Source organism: Hippopotamus amphibius, chromosome 5, assembly GCF_030028045.1.
Source record: "Hippopotamus amphibius kiboko isolate mHipAmp2 chromosome 5, mHipAmp2.hap2, whole genome shotgun sequence".
NCBI lineage: Eukaryota > Metazoa > Chordata > Mammalia > Artiodactyla > Hippopotamidae > Hippopotamus > Hippopotamus amphibius.
In genome coordinates this window covers 13,467,738-13,486,314 of record NC_080190.1, presented here as the reverse complement: position 1 = coordinate 13,486,314, position 18,577 = coordinate 13,467,738, and the positions used below count along the sequence as shown (strand labels likewise).

Below are 18,577 nucleotides of genomic sequence, written 5' to 3'. Positions count from 1 at the left end.
ACACATGGAGAGAGAGAGAGAGAAAACACCAGATGGAAGCTGGATTGCTTTTTATAGCCTAGGCTCGGATACCAAGCAGCACCACTACTGCCATTGTATTAGTCAGGGTTCTCCAGAGAAACAGAACCAATAGGATATATATAGATAGATATAAAAGGAAATTTATTATAGGAATTGTCTCACACAGTTATGGAGGCCAAGAAGTCCCACGATCTGCCATCTGCAGGCTGGAGAACCAGGAAAGCTGGTGGTATAATTCACTCTGAGTCCAAAGGCCTGAGAATGGGGCTTGAGGGTGGGGGGTTGGGGATGGAGCTCATGGTGTAAGCCCAGATATGAATGTGAAAGTCCAAGAACTAGGAACACTGTTGTCTGAGGGCAGGAGAAGATGGGCGTTTCAGCTCAAGCAGAATGAATTCACCCTCCCTCAGCCTTTTTGTCCTATTCAGGCCCTCAGCGGACTGGATGGTGCCCACCTGCCCTGGGGAGGGCCATCTGCTTTGCTCACATCACCAATTCAAACGCTAACCTTTTCCAGAGACACCCTCACAGACACACCCAGAATAATGTTTTACCAGCAATCTGGGCATCCCTTAGCCCAGCCAAATTGACAAATCATATGAACCCTCACAGCTATGTTCTGTGGTTTAGAACTAAGACCAGCCCATATTCAAGGGAAGAGATCACAGACCCTACCCCTCAGTGGCAGAGTCTCAGCATCATATCACAGAAAGAGCATGTGGGATGGAGCACATTCAACACAGCCACGTGTGGAAAACATGATCTGCCATAGTCCCTTGAGCGAGAACTCTGCTCCTCCAACACAGCAGGTGACCACGTTCCTGCACACTGGAGAAGGAGAAATAAATAGACTTTTTAGGGGTTACTGGGCATTGGCTCTGAACCTACACCAAAGTGGCCACGACACCATGGTTCAGCAATATGGACGTCCCCTCCTCAAGGCCACAGACACGTCATCATCCCCCAAGAGGACCAGCCAATGATCCGGTGGCAAGTTGATTACACTGAATCACTTCTATCACAGGAGGGTGAGCACTTTTTTTCTCATTGGAAAAGAATCTCTAAATATGGATTTGCCACCATTGACAGATGACTGGAAAAGAAGATGTGGTACATATATACAATGGAATACTACTCAGCCTTCAAAAAAAAAAAAAGAATGAAATGATGCCATTTGCAGAAACATGGATGCAACTAGAGATTATCATAGTAAGTAAAGTAAGTCAGAAAGAGAAAGACAAATACTATATGATATTACTTATATGTGGAATCTAAAATATGACACAAATGAACCTATCTACGAAACAGAAACAGATTCACAAACATACAGAACAGATTTGTGGTTTCCAAGGGGGAGGCGGGTGGGGGCAGTGTTGGATTGGGAATGTGGGATTAGCAGATGCAAACTATTATACATATGAGGGTGAGTCAAAAATTAACCACACTCTGGTTATATTAAAACTTCTGTTGGCTGTACTGTCTTATCAGTGCTTTTCATTAAAGGCTACTGTCTCCTCAGTCACTGCTGTGCAGGAGTCAACATATTACATCAGTTCATTTGTAACTGCAGTATGAGTAAAAATGGATGCCCCACTTGTGATTTGCCCGAAAGAAGAGCAGCATGCAGTGATTTGTTTCCTGTGGTCTGGTGCCGTTATTTATCAAAGACTTTGTGAGCAGTACGGAGAAAGTGTTTTGTCACGAAGAAGTGTGTATAAATGGATAGAAAAGTTCAAGGAAAATCGCACAAGTGTTAGCCATCAAGAAGGAGCCAGATTCACTTCTGATGAAGAACTGAAGACAGTGGTGCATTCATGGTTCACAGCTGAGCCTAAAACATTTTTTAATGAGGGAATACGAAAGCTTGTTGACAGATGGACAAAGTATAGGAGATTATGTCAAAAAATGATGGGTGAAGCAAGGAGATTATGTCGAAAAATGATGGGTGATGACTTAGAGGGCCAGGATAGGGAGTGTGGGAGGGAGTTGCGGGAGGGAGGGGGTATGGGGATATATATATAAATACAGCTGATTTACTTTGGTGTACCTCAAAAATTGGCACAACAGTGTAAAGCAAATTTATTCCAATAAAGAACTTTCAAAAAAAAAAAAAGAAAAATGATGTATTTGTCTTTTCTAAAAGTTAATTAAAATAAATTCTACAACCAGATTGCGGATAATTTTTGACTCACCCTCATAGAATGGATAAATGACGAGATCCTACTGTATAGCACAGGGAATTATATTCAATATCCTGGGATAAACCATAAAGGGAAAGAATATGAAAAAGAATACGTATATATATGTATAACTAAGTCAGTTTGCTGTACAGCAAAAATTAAGACAACATTGTAAATCAACTATACTTGAATGAAATAAATTTTAAAAATAATAAATAAATAAGTAAATAAATATGGATTTGTGTTCCCTGCTGTCCACGCTTCTAAAACTGCCATCTGTGGCCTTACCGAATACCTAAGCCACAGTCATGCCATTTACTTGAGAACCAATGTAAGGAGAAGAAGGCAAGTTCCACAAATCAAAATAAAATATGGGCAAATTGTAAAATGAATATTTTAGCTTCATCAATTTTAGACTTATCAAGGGTCGTCTCTGGCAACCTGAGGCCAGCCGATGTTATGTCTCAGAGAAGAATTATTTAAAAGAATCCTGCCCCACCACAGCACAATTGAATTTATTATGAAAAATTAGCTGAAAGCAAAATAAAACACTTTCTAATTTATTATAGGAAAACATTTCTACAACTGTCTGCCAAGCTTCCTACAAGTTGCAGACCTGGAAACATGTTGACTATTTGATTCCATTTTGTAAAAAGCCCCTCATCACTTTCATTCTCACAGGCACACGGAAACACTGCCCATGTCCCAGGGCATGGCGCTGGGACGCTAAATAAATCTGAACTTTTCCCTGGGAGTGCATGGTCAAGATTCCTGGCAGGAAGTCAGCTTTCCACCCATTTCAAGTGGACCCCTGTCTGGACCGTGGCCCCACTACCTCAAGGGACCCTGACTCTGAACTTCTGGCCAGCTCCTGGCTGCCGTCCAAGGGGCTGAGATGCACCCTAATGTCAGCTCTGTCCCTGGCAGGTGCCGGTGCTATGGCTTCGGGCTCTCACATCCCCCCAGAAACAGTTCTGTCTGTTCTCTTGGCCTGAACCGAATCATCGAGGCACTGCCCAAGCCCAGCCTCATTCCTGAAGTAGGAATGTTGGCGGCTAGGGCTAGATCTATTTGTTTTCTTTGAAAGTCTCCTTGCAAGGTAAGTTCAGATCCAGCCTGTCCCTGAGTAGAAGCGTTAGCAGTTGCAGAAGGGTTCTCAAGGTGGTAGCCGCACTCATCCCTCCCTGGTTCGCTCGATCCCCCTTCACTGACCACCAACTATGGTCTCAGAGCTGTGGGCCAAAAGAGGAGCAGGGAGGTCCTGCTGAGGAGCAGGAGAGTAGCAAGTGGTGACAATGTAGCACAGAAGTACAAATAAGAGTGATTAATTTCTAGGAGGTTCATGGTAGGAGGTACTGGTGGGTGAGGGGTGTCAGGGAGTTGTACTTGTCAGGTCTCCTTCATATGCAAGGAACAGAACATGATATCAAACCAGCTCAAACCCCATTACTGGCTCACTGCAAAGTTTAGGAGTATCAGCTTCAGGTACAGCTGGATCCAGAGGCTGAAGAAATTATGTCATTTGGGCTCTGTCTGTATATGGTTTTCTTCTGCACAGAGGTGCTCTTCCTATGCAGACAAGATAGCCACCAGCAGCTGCAGACTCACAGCATCCCAAGTAAGCAGTGTCAGTGAAAAGAGCATTTCTCTCTTGCAACATTCTCACATCAGTCTCAGGGAAGAGTCTGATTGGTCCTGTTTGGGTCACAGGACCACCATTGAATGAATCTCTGTGGCCAGGGGGTTGAATCCTCTGACTGGCCAGCCTGTGTCATATGCTGACCCCTGTGGCAGGGGCACAGCTGTAACTGACAGCCCTACCAGGCCCACATGGCCCAAGGGAGTTCCCCAGAGGAACCCAAAAAAGAAGTGTGGGAAAGCTTGTGGGGCAGATGACACATTTCCCCAGCCTACTGCCAAAGGCTTCACTTTGGAGGAGGCAGCACGTGAGCAGGCGCTGATGGCTGGGCAAGGTTTACTAGGGGAGAGCGATGAGAGCAGAGGGAATAGATGTGGGACAGGTGTGACCCCAGAGAATGGCTGAAAAGGAGAGTCTATAAGGTGAATGTTGGTTTTCCCCCTTCCCCCAAATTCATATGTTGAAGCCTAATCCCCAATGTGAAGGTATATGGTGGTAAAGCCTCCAGAAGGTGATTAGGTCATGAGGATGGAGCCCTCATGAGTAGGATTAATACTCTTATAAAAGAGGCCATATGAGGACACAGTGAGGAGATAGCCATCTAAGAGCCAGGAAGAAACCCCCCACCAGACAGCAAAACTGCTGGCGCCTTGATCTTGGACTTCTGGCCTCCAGAACCATGAAAAATAAATTTTTATTGTTTATAACCCACCCAGTCTATGGTATCCTGTTATAGCAGCCTGAGCTAAGACAGGACAGCAGAGAAGACCCCTCAGAGCTCCACTCACCGATCTCACTCTACTCTAATTCTCGCCTCTCCAGGACCATCATGATGTTTGCATCTAGAGGTGGGAGAAATGGGTGCAGTAGTGAGAGGTGAAAAACATACAGGACCCAGACTTCCACTTGAGCTGTTTTGAAAATGGAGTTGAGCACCACCAAATCCCAGCTGAAAGCATGCTCAGGTGAGCAACACAGGGAACACAGTGGGAAAAAGGAGGCAGAATGGGCAGGTGTGGCTACCAAGACCTTTCTGGCAGGTGGACCTGGTCCCTGTGATGAGCTAGCTATAGCCCCAGGGACAAGGAGGACAGCCACTATTGAGCTTTAATAGCAGAGGCAGCAGCATCAATGAGCCAGGAGCACAGAATTTGGAATCTAACATCCTGGGTTTGAGTTTTTTGTATTAAAAAAAAATAACTATAGAACTATGCACCCATAATTCCACTGCCTGGAGATGACCACTGTTAGCAATATATAGTATATATATATATATCCTTCTATACTTGTACATATATTTTCTTATATATTTCTATATTTTCCACACAAAGTATGTAGGGGAAGATATACCTACCGAATGTCTCATTTAATAAGATAACGGGGAGTTTGCAGGGTTTTGAGAGCCCGTTTAACAGTGCAGGTATGGACAGTGCTCCATGCCATTGCCTGTCCTCCTATTTAACCGTGAGGAGTCTGAGGTCCAGAGGAAGGAAACCACTTGCGAGTTGCCAGTGGGTCAGAAAGTTGTCCCAGTTCCGGCTCACTCGGGACCCTTTCCAACGGGTGACACTGCTGCGCGGGGAGTTCCCTTCTGAAGGCGACACTTGTGTTCAGCATGGGGGCAGGGAGGGAGCACTGGCTTCCGGCTGCAGGCAGCAGCGAGGGGGAGGTGATGCAATCCTCCTTGGATGCCCCCAGGAGATTCTGGGGCTCACACAACCTCACGGCAGCCTGCAGGGCAGCCGCTGTGGCTTCCTGGCCTGGACCCTGGACACCCTGCCTCCCTTCCACCCTCCAGCGGAGCCCTGTCACTTGGCAGAGGGATGGCCTTAGACTTTACCTCTGGCCCAGAGACAGGTGTGGTCAGTTCAACCAAAGGCCATGGGAACACCCCGAGCATGTCCAGACAGTCAGCATTCATCTTTACACTGTCGGGGACACATGGTGTGTTTTTCCTGTGGCCAGACAATGAATTTCCTTTGGCTCCAGGAAGGGAACTATTCATTAGCAAATGTCACCGCAGTGGACATCAGGGGCCCTGACAATGCACCCAGCCTCCTGGGAGGCAACTCCATCACCCTGAACCTTTCCCTGGCAGGCAGGGCAAGTGGAGTGATTAAAGGACAGCAGGAGATACACCCAGAAAGGCTGCAGTCTGCTGAGACAAGAGAGGAAAATCACAGCAGAGTCAGGGCCCATGGGTTAAGAGCACCGGCTTTGGAATCAATCTACCAAGCTGGGGTCAAAGTCCCTTGAGGCTTTTGCTGGCTGTGTGACACTGGATGCATTGCAGTCCCTATCTGAGCCTCACCCTTCACATCTATAAAATGGGATTACTCATAATACCTACCCTCCTCAGGTTGTTGGAGATTAAATAGGTAACAGGGTAGAGCTCATAGCTGGAGACATCGGCCACAGTTATTATATACCTGGTGGTTCGGAGAAAGGAGACAAACCACATAAGTAAATACATGTGCCTACATGACAGGTACTCTAAACATCAAACTATGTGTTACCATTTGCTAAACTGTACTACACATTTCCTGCCTTCTTAAATAGAATAATTGCAATCTAATATTTTTCTAATAATTCAGAATTAACATTACCAAATAATTACTTCCTACCATTGTATGGTAATATTTATAGAGGTGACTGGATGCAAGTTAGGTTATTTGTCCAAATGCTAGATGGTCCAACCCAAGGTGGCTCTATTCTAATTGTGCCCACATCAGCTTTTTAACAGTTCCCTGGTCCCCTCTCTGTCAGGTTCTCAGTTACTGCTTTTCACTGCTTTCAGCAGGTACCACCCAACCCATCACCACCACCTTATAGACTGAGCTGAGAAACCAGATAAAGGAGCCTGTTACAAATGTATGTAAACACAGATGTAGAGCACAAAAGTATGGATACCAAGGGGGAAGGGGAGGGGGGTGGTGGGGATAGGATGAATTGGGAGATTGGGATTGACATATATACACTATTGATACTACGTATAAAATAGATAACTAATAAGAACCTACTGTATAACACAGGGAACTCTACTCAGTGTTCTGTGGTGACCTAAATGGGAAGGAAAGCCAAAAAAGAGGGGATATACGTATACATATAGCTGAGTCACTTTGCTGTACAGGAGAAACTAACACAGCATTGTAAAGCAATTATAATCCAATAAAAATTTAAAAAACAAAAACAAATTTAAAAAACCCACAAATATATGTAAAGTTAAGAGTTATTAGCTTCCCAGAGAGGAGCTGACTCTTCCGTACAGCAAAAAATGCTTTAGCAGAAGTCTCTGAGATAGTTACCCAAGGCCTTCCACTCACTTCTCACTTCTCAGCCTCACCCTGGATGGCTGAGGTTTGGGGGATCAGACCCCTAGAAAATGACCGTCACTATGCTCACCTTCCACCATGGAGGGTGCTTCAAGGTGCTTTGTTTTTCAGATACATGTAAAATTAGTCTTACAGAAACAATTGCCATCTGCCTGTAGTATTTTTTTCTTTTTCAGATATTAGATGAGATTTCCTCTGAGTTGAACTCAAGTCTCTGGCGCCCTGGGTGTCTTGTTGCAGCCTGAAAGGACCACTCTGACGACAATGAGGACGTCATCCCAAGGAGAGCCCGTGGCTCTTAACCTCACGATTTCCCAGCTCCTTCTCCATGGAGCACTCATTTCTGCTCACCTGCTTGTTCCAGCGCCTTCATCCTGCTGTCATGTGCCAGGCACTAGGATGGGCACTGGGGGTCCTTGCCTCCAAAAGCCCCCATCCACTGAGGGGAGCAGACAGGTAGCGGCGACCAGTCCTACCTTGCGACCAGGATGTAGCAGGTACAGAGCTCCTGGGCATTCAGAGAAGAGAGTGACCAGCTCTTCCCCAGTGAGAAGGGGGAAGCTTTCCCCAAGAGGGGCCATTTAAGCTGAGCCCTGAATGCAAAAAAAGGAAAACGGGAGAACATTCCTGGTAGAAGAAACAGCTTGTGCAAAGGCGTGAGCATTCACAGCTTGTTTGGAGCTGAGGGAGGGCTGAGCAGAGGCTGAGGCCAGAGTGTAAGTGTCCCAACAGCCTGCAACCACCATCATAGAGACAGTCCGAGCAGAAACAGAAGAGGAACCAGGAATCCCCTGGGGTCCCTTAAATATTGGCTGGGGCCAATCTCAGGAGATTCCCAGTCCTGCTTTCAGATTCAGGGACTCAAGTTCCCATCAGGTTCCACCCCAGGCCCAGGCGTATCTTCAAGAGCTTGTGACCACCTGCTGGAGGCAGCACGTGCCCACTGGCCCCTGGCCCTGAGTGAACGTTTCCATAGAGCGGCTGATCCCCTGGCCAAACAGACTAAAAATAATCTCCAGTAGATTTCCAGACCAGACACTGACACATTCAAACCAAAAAGACTCAAAGATTTGCACAGTTGATGAAAACTAAAATATCAACAGGCTCCTCCAGCTTTGGGAGCACTTTGTCCAATCGGTAATTCAGCAAGAGATATTTGTTCATCTGTCACCTGCCAGACACCGGGAGGAGGGGGGCAGAGAGTTTGACACCATCCCTTAAATAAACCATGGTTCATCTTTAAAGCAGCTAAAAAGAATGAGGCGGCTCTATATATACTGACCCGGAAAGTTCCTAAGACATATTAAATTAAAAAAGCAAATTGCAGAACAATACATAGGATTTCAGACACACTAAATTTAAAAGAATGTGGGGGGGGGGGGTGGGTCGGGGGGGATGTCCTTCTAAATGCATAGCCAAAGACCTGGGATATCCCACAACAATCCCGTGCAGTAGGAGTACTAACCCTTTTTTGCCAATGAAATTTTTTTAAAATTTTATTTATTTATTTTTTGGCCACACTGGGTCTTCATTGCTGCGCACAGGCCTTCTCTAGCTGTGGCAAGCAGGCGCCACTCTTCACTGCTGTGCACAGGCTCCTCATTCCGGTGGCTTCTCTTGTTGCAGAGCACAGGCTCTAAGTGTGCAGGCTTCAGTAGTTGTGGCATACGGGCCCAGTAATTGTGACTCGCAGGTCTAGAACACAGGCTCAGTAGTTGTGGCACACGGGCTTAGTTGCTCCATGACATGTGGGATCTTCCCAGACCAGGGATGGAATCCGTGTCCCCTGCATTGGCAGGCAGATTCTTAACCACTGCGCCACCAGGGAAGTCCCGCCAATGAAATTATTAAGGTTCTGTGAGGTTAGGTAATTTCATCATATGGCTAACAAAGTATTGAATTGGGATACAATATTAATAATAGCCACCACTATCATTTACATAGCAATTTTTTCAAAGAACTGAAATAATACACACTAAGCTCATTTATTCGTTCATTCAATAAGCCTGAATTAAATATCTACTGTGTGCCTGGCACTACTTCAACCACTGGATGTAAAATGATGAACAATACAAATAAAGTCCCTGTCCTCATGGCATTTATATTCAGGGGTCACCTCTGGGAAGAAAATGATAGAGGGTGGGGCTGGGAAAATGAAAGGAAATATTACCCTTCTGTATATTGTTTGTGCTTTTCATAATCGGAATTTACCCACTATTTGAATAATTGAAATTGATTTGTAATGTTTTCATTGAAAAGGTTTTTTGCCCCTGGGAGTGTTTAATTTTCAAGCTTACTTGAACATAACTGCTAAGAGTTTCTTTCTAATAAGTTTTGTGTTAATTACCACAACAGTAAAGTGCATTCAGAAAAGTTAAACATAGATAGATAACCACTTCTTGGTGGGGGGTGAGGGGAAACCTCCCTATGCAACAGCCACTAGGCTAAACTTTATGCACACACCATCCTGTCTGATCCTAACAACTACACCATGAGGTAAGAACTACCCATTTTATAGGTCAGTTTTCAACCAGGAGCGATTTTGCCCCCCAGAGACATGTGGCAAATTCTGAAGGGGTTTTGGCTGTCACATTAGAGGGAGGGGGGTGGTGGCTATGGCATCTAATGGATAGAGGCCTGGGATGCTGCTGAACAGCCTACAATGTTCAGGGTGGCCCCCACCACAAAGAATCATTCATCCCAAAATGTCAATCGTGCTGAAGTTCAGAAACCCTGGTACAGATGAAGAAATTGAGATTTAAGAGAATCATGTGCCCAAGGTCACACAGCTAGCGTCGCAGGCAGAATAATGGCCACCCAGACCTGTGAATGTGGTACCATACGTGGCAAAGGGGAATTAAAGTTGGAGATGGAAATAAGGCTGCTGATCGGCTGGTCTTAAAATAGGGAGCGCAGTCTCAATTATCCAGGTGGGCCCAATGTAATCACAAGGGTCCTAAAAAGTGGAAGGGGAGACAGGAGAGTCAGTGTGAGAGATACTTAACTAGCTATTGCTGGCTTTGAGACGAAGGGCTGTTTGACTCAAAAGCGTAGCTCTTGACACTACACTAGGAAAAGGGAGGGTCGGCGATCTTCCATCACCCCACAGTCCAGGGAGAACCACTGTTAATATTCTGGAATTATACTATGGTTACAAATTACATCATGAGCATTCTCCTTGTCATTAAAAATTAATAGATATGGGGATATATGTATAAATATAGCTGATTCATTTTGTTGTACAGCAGAAACTGGCACAACAGTGTAAAGCAATTATATTCCAATAAAGAGCTTAAAAAAATTAATAGAAAACCCAACTTTCATTGACTTTATAATAGTTCATCACATAAATGCACCATTATTGATACAGATCAACCAGTTTGCAAGGCAGAAATAGAGACAGATGTAGAGAACAAACATATGGACACACGGGGGGGAGGGGGGGTGAATTGGGAGTTGGGATTGCCATATATACATTACTAATAAGAAAAAAAATCAGATTGTACACTTTAAATATATGCAGTTTATTGTATGTCAATTATATCTCAATAAAATTCTTTAAAAAAAAAAAGAAAAGGAAGGAGGGAGGGAGAAGGGAGGGAAGGAAAGAAAAAAAAGGAAAAAATGCACCATTATTTAACTGCTACCTTTTATTTGGCAAGTTATTTTTCATTCTGTACTATTACAAACAACTCTGCAATAAACATTTTTGCTTGAATTTCTGACTGCATCTTGGGTTATTTCCTTAGAATAGATTCCTAGAAGTCAAATCATCGATCCAATGGGTATGAACATTTTGAGGCTCTTAACAGATACTGCCAAATGACTCTCCAAAATGATAAAGACAGGAAAGAATCCATTTCAAATTCTTAAAAACCTGAAGGATTTTTAAAAATCATTTGATAGATAAAAATAGTCTCCTGTTTTAATTCTGCCTCTCCTTGGTTATCAGTGGAATTGAAACTTTTTCTCTTTTAATTACAAATCACTTTTATGTCAACTATGAATCATTTGTTCATGTTCTTTTTTCCCTATATTTCTATTTGTTAATTTTCTAATCAGTTTTATTATATATATACCAACAAGAACATTAAAAATAGTGACCTAGTGTTCTCATATACATCACAAACATATTCTGGAAAATGTATATTGGAAAATATTTGCCATACATATTTGTTTGGGGGAATATTTGCTGTATATAGTTACTTGTTGCCTTCTGGCATTTGCTGTTATTGGTGTTTTACACATTTTTTTTCATGTTGTCAGATATATTGCTCCTTCTTTGGGATCTCATCCATCATCTAAATGCTTAGAAAGACCCTCCCAGTTCAGAGATGGGATAAATGTTTACATGCATTTTCTTCTATGTTGTGTGTGCCTGCAGTTTAATTCCTTAAATGTAACTCTTTAATGTATAACTTCATTATGACCATGAGATGCTGACCTTGAGGGCAAAATTCCCTGCAACTTTTTAAAGTTGTACACAGAATCAAATAACAATCCCAGGAAATATTCAAGTATAGCCAAAAGCAAGCCCAAATGTGACACACACTAAATTATAAGCATCCTCACTGCGCGCCAGCATGGTCTCAGGAAGCATCCCCTCTCCACAAATAGACGCATGTTCAATTTTTCTCATCTCACTCTGAGATTTCCCCATGCTTATCATCAGAGTGAATGCTGATGTTTTTCCTGGACTTTCTCATCCTCCCAAACCACGTTCAACCTCACAAAGAAGCAAGCATCCCAGCCCAGGGCTCCCTGTGCTCCACTTCCCTATCCATGCTCTGCCACCCCCAGAGGGAGGAAGGATGGAGGAGGTACTCAGCTTGCCCGGGTATCTTCCATGTATACAAGAGGTATATGTACCATTAAACATCTGTTTTTCTGAAAGAAAAAGAAAGAAAGAAAGAAAGAAAGAAAGAAAGAAAGAAAGAAAGAAAGAAAGAAAGAAAGAAAGAAAGAAAGAAAAAGAAAGAAAGGAAGGAAGGAAGGAAGGAAGGAAGGAAGGAAGGAAGGAAGGAAGGGGAAGGGAAAAGAAAGGAAAGGAAAGGAAAGGAAAGGAAAGGAAAAGAAAAGAAAAGAAGAAAAGAAGAAGATGGATGGAAACACCTCAAACCCACCCTAAGTGGTCATTTGTGTCTGACTGTGTGGAGAAGCCCAGTCATCAAAGAGGTGATAAATTAGAGCCTGGAGCAGTAATTCTCAACTGTAGCGTCTGGTCAGCTCTAAAGGGTGTCATCAGCAATGTCTACTAATAACAGTTAAAGGACCAAGTACTTCAAACGACTAACATTTTGCAAAAAAAAAAGTTCTTATTAAATACTGAGTAGATTCAAAAGACTATCTCAAAAACAAAGGTAAGATATAAAGAATAACAGTAAGAATCAACTATGTATAAGCTGCCTGCTTTGCCATCACCTTTAAATTTCCGTCCCCAGTCCCACGCCATCCCCAGACCCCTCACAGAAGGACTGTCTCAAATTCTGTGGTCACTCTCTTGTTCTTTTCTATGGTTGTATCATATATGTTTGTACCTTTAGACAACATTTTGTTCAGTTTTGCATGCTTTTCAGTTTTATCTAAATTGAAACAGTATATGTATTTTTTTGCCACTGTTTTTCTTTTGACATTATGTTCCTGATACCTTCTCTTTTTCATGTAGCTGTAATTAATTCATCAATACTGCTCAATGGGCCCCACTGAATGAACACACCATGATTTATTCATTCTACCACTGATGAACACACCATGATTTATTCATTCTACCACTGATGAACACTTGGATGTGTTTCCAGTTTGGGCCAATTAGGAATAAAGGTTCAGTGAACATTTTTTAACAACTTCGTTGGGGTACAATTTAAATTACTATACAATTTACCCATTGTAGTGGACTATAAATATATACACGTGTGCAACCATCACCACAACCCAGGTTTAGAACACTTTCATCACTCCAGAAGGTCCCTCTGCCCGTTTGTAGTCACTCCCACCCACTCAGCCACCCACCCATAGCCCCAGGCAACCACTGATCTACTTTCTGTCTCTACAGTGTTGCCTTTTCTAGAAGTTTCACACAAGTGGAATCATACAATATATAGTCTTTTGAGTCTGTCTTCTTTCCCTTAGCGTAATGTTTTTGAGGTCCATTCACCTTGTTCTTTTTATTGCTGGGTAGTATTTCATTGTATGCACACACCATACTTGTTTATCCGTTTACCAGCTGGTGAAAATTTGGATTATTTCCAGGTTTGGGCTAATATGAATAATGCCGCTAAGAGGACTTGTGTACAAGCCTTTGTGTGGACCTATGTCTTCATTTCTCTTGGGGAGATAACCTAAGAGTAGAATGGCTGGCTCGTATGGCATATTCCTGTTTAACTTTTTTAAAAAAACATAAAACTGTTTTCCAAAGTGGCTGTGTCATTTTGCAGTCCTACCAGAGTGTATGAGAGTTCCAGTTCCTCCACATCCAAGTAGGAAAACCACTTGGTTTTGCCAGTCTCTTCTATTACATCTACTTTAGTTGGTAGGTAGCGTGTGAACATTCTTAATCACGTTTCCTGATGCACCTGAGCAAGATTTCTCAAGAGTCTGTATCTGGTTGAGTGATAGGTTACGTGTGGCTTCAGCTTCACTATTAGATATTACCAAATTATTTTTCCAAATAGATTGCAGCAATTTCACTCCTTCTAGAGTCGCAGTTCCACCACATTTTTGTCAACATTTGATAATGATAGAATATTTGATTTTGCCTGTCTGGTGGTGTCTCATTTGGCTTTAATTTGCATTTCCTTGATTAAAATCTTGTTTATTTTTTTTTTTTTTTTGGCCTCGCCATGTGGCTTGGGGGATCTTAGTTCCCCAACCAGGGACTGAATCCCAGTCCTCAGCAGTGAAAGTGTAGAGTCCCAAGCACTGGACTGCCAGGGATTTCCCCTTAAAACAGTATTTATTTGTAATTATTAGTTGTTATTCTAATCTTCTATATCCTTATTAATGTTTTGTCTGCTTTACCTACAAGAGAGTTGTTACATCTCCCAGGAAGATGGTGGATTTGCCTGGTTCTCCTTGCAGCTCTATCAGTTTTTCATCCATACACTTTGAGACGAAATGATTAGGTATATACTAGTTTATAAATTTATTTATTTTATTTATTTACTTATTTATTGGCTGCATTGGGTCTTTGCTGCTGCACGTGGGCTTTCTCTAGTTGTGGGGAATGGGGATTACTCTTCTGTGCAGTGCGTGGGCTTCTCACTGCAGTGGCTTCTCTTAGTGCAGAGCACAGGCTCAGTGTGTGGGCTTCAGTAGTTGTGGCACATGAACTCAGTAGTTGTGGCTCATGGGCTCTAGAGTGCAGGCTCAGTAGTTGTGGCGCACAGGCTTAGTTGCTCCTCGGCACGTGGGATCTTCCCGGACCAGGGATTGAACCTGTGTCCCCTGCATTCACAGGTGGATTCTTAACCACTGCACCACCAGGGAAGCCCCTATACTAGTTTAGAATTGTTACAGCTTCCTGGTAAATTGAGCCTTTTACATTACATAGCCACTGTTTAATCTCTAGCAAAGCTTTTTGCCATAAAGCCTGTTTCATCTGCTGGGGGCACAGCTATGTCAGCTTTCCTCTGTTCGCATCTACTGGCACATCTTCCTCCATCCTTTTACCTTTAAACTTTCTGCAACTTTATGTTTTAAATGTTTTTCTTATGGAGGATGTATAGCTGTTTTTTTTAAATCCAGTCTGAAGTTTTGTATTTTAACAGAAGTCTTCAGTCACTTACATTTATTATAAGTAACCTTAAATTTGGGTTTATTGCAACCATCTTATTGTGTACTTCTAACTTCTACCATTTTCATGACTTTTCCCTCGGTCATGTTTTCTTTAGTAATATTTATTTTTTCTTCACTCCACTTCTTTACATCTACTATATTGGAAGCTGTACCCTCTATTTTCCTTCTTTTACAAGTGGTGCCCTACATATTTTAACATACATACTTAACCTATCAAAATTAATATCAATGTTCATGACTTCAAAATGATCCACAGTGTGGGAGCTCGAGTGAAAAATAGATGTGTGGGGACAGATGAAGTAAGAGCCATCATGTATTAAGGGAAAAGTGGGTTAGGATTCTTTCCACTATGACCTTTGCTTTGGTAATGCTTGAAGTTTTCCATAAGTTAAAGTTTTTAGAGTCAGTATGTTTACCCTCCTCCTGAACAGCACAAGGATTTTAGAGCATTTTACTCCAGTCACTCCCCCATGATGTACACATGCTTGTTGCTTCGTATTTTTTTGGCTATTCATTTGTTTTAACCACAAACTAAATAACATCATCGCCATCATCATTATTACTATTTTGTTTTAGAGTACCCCACACAGACACTACTTCCTTTGCTCACCATCCCTTCTTGCAACTCAGACTCTTGGCAATTACTTTCCATCCGCCTGAGGGACACACACATGCACACACACATATACTGCGTAGGGCTTCCTCGCCCCATAGACTCCCCTGTATGTGTCAGGTCCTGCCTGGCAAAGGAAACCTCAATTCACCAGCCTAGCTGACCTCTGGATATGCGAAGGTCTTGGGACCCGTGACACATGGGTCCCCTGTGTGTTGGTTGGATGCCCCTTGCCCAGGGGTCCCACGGACCTCTGTACTCTTCCTGCAGGAGGCAGAAAAACGGCCCCAAAAGATGCCACATCCTAACCCCCAGATCCTGAGGACTATGTTACTTTCCATGGCAAAGAGGAATTAAGGTTCCAGGTGGAATTAGGATCGCTAATTAGATCGCGTTAAAATAGGGAGATTATCCTGGATTATCTGGGAAGGCCCAATGTCATTACAAGGGTCCTAAGAAGTGGAAGAGAGAGGCAGAAGAAAAAATCAGAGAGATGGCAGCATGGGAGGGACTTAATCTGCTGTTGCTGACTTTGAAGAAGGAAGGGAGCCACAGCCAAAGGAATGCAGGCAGCCTCAAGGGACCGGAAGAGGCATGGAAACAGAGTCTCTCCCCGAGCTTCCAGAAAGGAATGCAGCCCTGCAGATTTCAGCCCAGTGAGGCACATTTCAGACTTCTGACCTCCAGAACAGTAAGAAAATAAGTTTGTACTGTTCTCAAGCCACTATGTTGGTGATAATTTGTTACAGCAGCAATAAGAAACGAATATGCCTCCCTCCAAAGTATCACCATCTGTTTGCTTGTCTCTCCACCCCCATCAGAGTATAAGCTCTATGAGCTCAGAATTACGTCCACCTTATTCACACTCAGCCCAAGGCCTTGATGGTGAACAGATAAACCTGAGAGCTGGAAAGGGCCAAGAAATCACGGGCCACCTAATTATTTTAAATGAGAGAAAACTGAGGCCCAGAGAAGGGTAATGACTTGCTTAAGGCTACTCAATCCGTACCAGCCTGGACCACCACCCTGCCTTCTGGTCCCTAAGTCATAGAAGCCCCAAGACAGGCACAACTGCCAACTCACCATCTTGGACAGGCTTTGTCAGGGCACGAGAAACCCTAGGGAACTCGGGACAACCAGAAAATGGTAAGCGTGATTCAGGTAAGACTGAGAGAAGATGTCTAAAATGACTTGAGCAATCTTAAAAATGTTAATCCCTATGGAACCCCTGGTCCACCAGTAACTACTAGGGCAGAACAGTGCCCAGCACCCACTTGATCAGCTCAATTAGAAAGACACTTTCACCTGAAGCTTTACTGAAAGCCTCACGGGCACGTAGCTAATGGCAAGCTGAAGGCCTGCTTTCAAGAATCTTAGCATTTCACACTTCTGGCCAAGGTCAAAGCTTTGGGCAAGGAAAAGGTATTTCTTCCACAAGACATCTTTTTCCATCTGTCAGAATACTGTCATAATACAGTGATTCCGTTAGAAAAAGACACTTTACTCTCAATTTGCCAGAAAACTATCAGAGACTCACTAATACATGTATTATCACGTCTATGAAGTACAAGGCACCCCGTTAGATGGGAAGCCCTTGCATAGTGCACAACCTGTAGAACCATACACAGCAGCCCTGCTAGGCAGTCTGGTCTCATCCCCTTCACTGACCTCATCTTCCCTCATCCCAGCCCTCAGGCCCCCTGAAGAACAACCTTGACCTCACAGCTTACCATTTTACGTCTAACCCCTCCACTAGGGGTCCCAGCTTTTACTCTTCTCCCCTTGCAGACAGCAGGGGTTGACAACGAACAAGAGAAGGCTGACAGTCCCAGTCAGAAACAAGGTGAGGAGGTAGGGAGACAGGAAGTAGTGAATTCTAACTGAATGTCCACAGGCCAGGTGATGGTGGAGGAAGTATGGTAGCTCCTAGCATAGGCCTTGGAGAAGGCCCACCCACTACCTATTGGGAGATGCTGGGTACACGTTTTGAGCCTCCCCAAACCTCATTTTCTTTTCTCTGTAGGTCTGCGGAAGGATTTAAGAAACTATGAGCTTGGGACTTCCCTAGCTGTCCAGTGGTAAAGACTCTGCACTCCCAGTGCAGGGGGCATGGGTTTGATCCCTGGTCAGGAAACCCGTGTGGAGCGGACAAACACACACACACACACACACACACACACACACACACACAATCCCATGAGCTCATGCTGGTGCCTGTAGTGGCTCTGGACGTGTGAGTTGCTGGTTTTGCTATTATTATCACCACCATCAGCCCAGGGACATCTGCCCTTCAGGCTGTCAGCTTCCAGGCATACCTTGCTTTAAACAAAATTGGGGCAATATGGATTTCTAAAAGCAAACCAGCTTTTTGCTGGTTTGCTTTTAACAAAGCTGGAAGGCAGGAGGGTGTGTTACAAAGAGAAAGGATTACACGTTGTATCGAAGTACCCATTACTGGATAAGTAGAAAAACCCACAGTGCTTTTGAATGGAATTGGTTTTGTTTGGGAACCATCTCTGACACGCTGGATGGGCCCAGTCCGGCCCCAGGCAGCTCCTCGTGCCACCTCCTTCTGCCCCCGCTGCCTGTGTTCCTAACTGGCCTCCCCCAGGTGAGCCCCAGAAGATTCATGGCCAGAGGGCAACCAGGTGCATCCAAGGAAGCACAGCCCAGCTTTGGAGAGGGACACAGGTTAAATGTGAGTTCTGCAGCTGCCCCCGTGGATAACACGAGGACACTCACAGCCTCGCGCAGCAGTTGTGCAGGGGGTACAGAGACGATACTGTAAAGCACCTGGTCTGCTGATTGTGGTGTTATCATTACTAACATCAGCTGGGAGACTTCAGTGCAAGGCAGGGTGGGTAAGAGAAGAGCCACCACAAAGCCCCTGTTCTCAGGTCTCTGGATGTCCTTCCTGCCCCCGTTCATACACACACACAACTCTGACATGGCTGTCACCTCCATCTGGCCAGGATGTTGTATCCCAGCTTTTTGACAG

General features: G+C 44.0%; 1 long non-coding RNA gene across 1 annotated transcript; it reads right to left on the bottom strand.

The window, feature by feature from the left end:
• Positions 1 to 791: 791 nt before the first annotated feature.
• LOC130853348 (uncharacterized) lies at positions 792 to 6,961 on the bottom strand. Its single transcript, XR_009053729.1, has 3 exons — positions 6,861 to 6,961; positions 6,191 to 6,269; positions 792 to 849 (listed from the first exon to the last, which is right to left on the bottom strand). It is a non-coding gene; the product is annotated as an uncharacterized LOC130853348 (long non-coding RNA).
• Between the last annotated feature and the right edge of the window lie 11,616 nt (positions 6,962 to 18,577).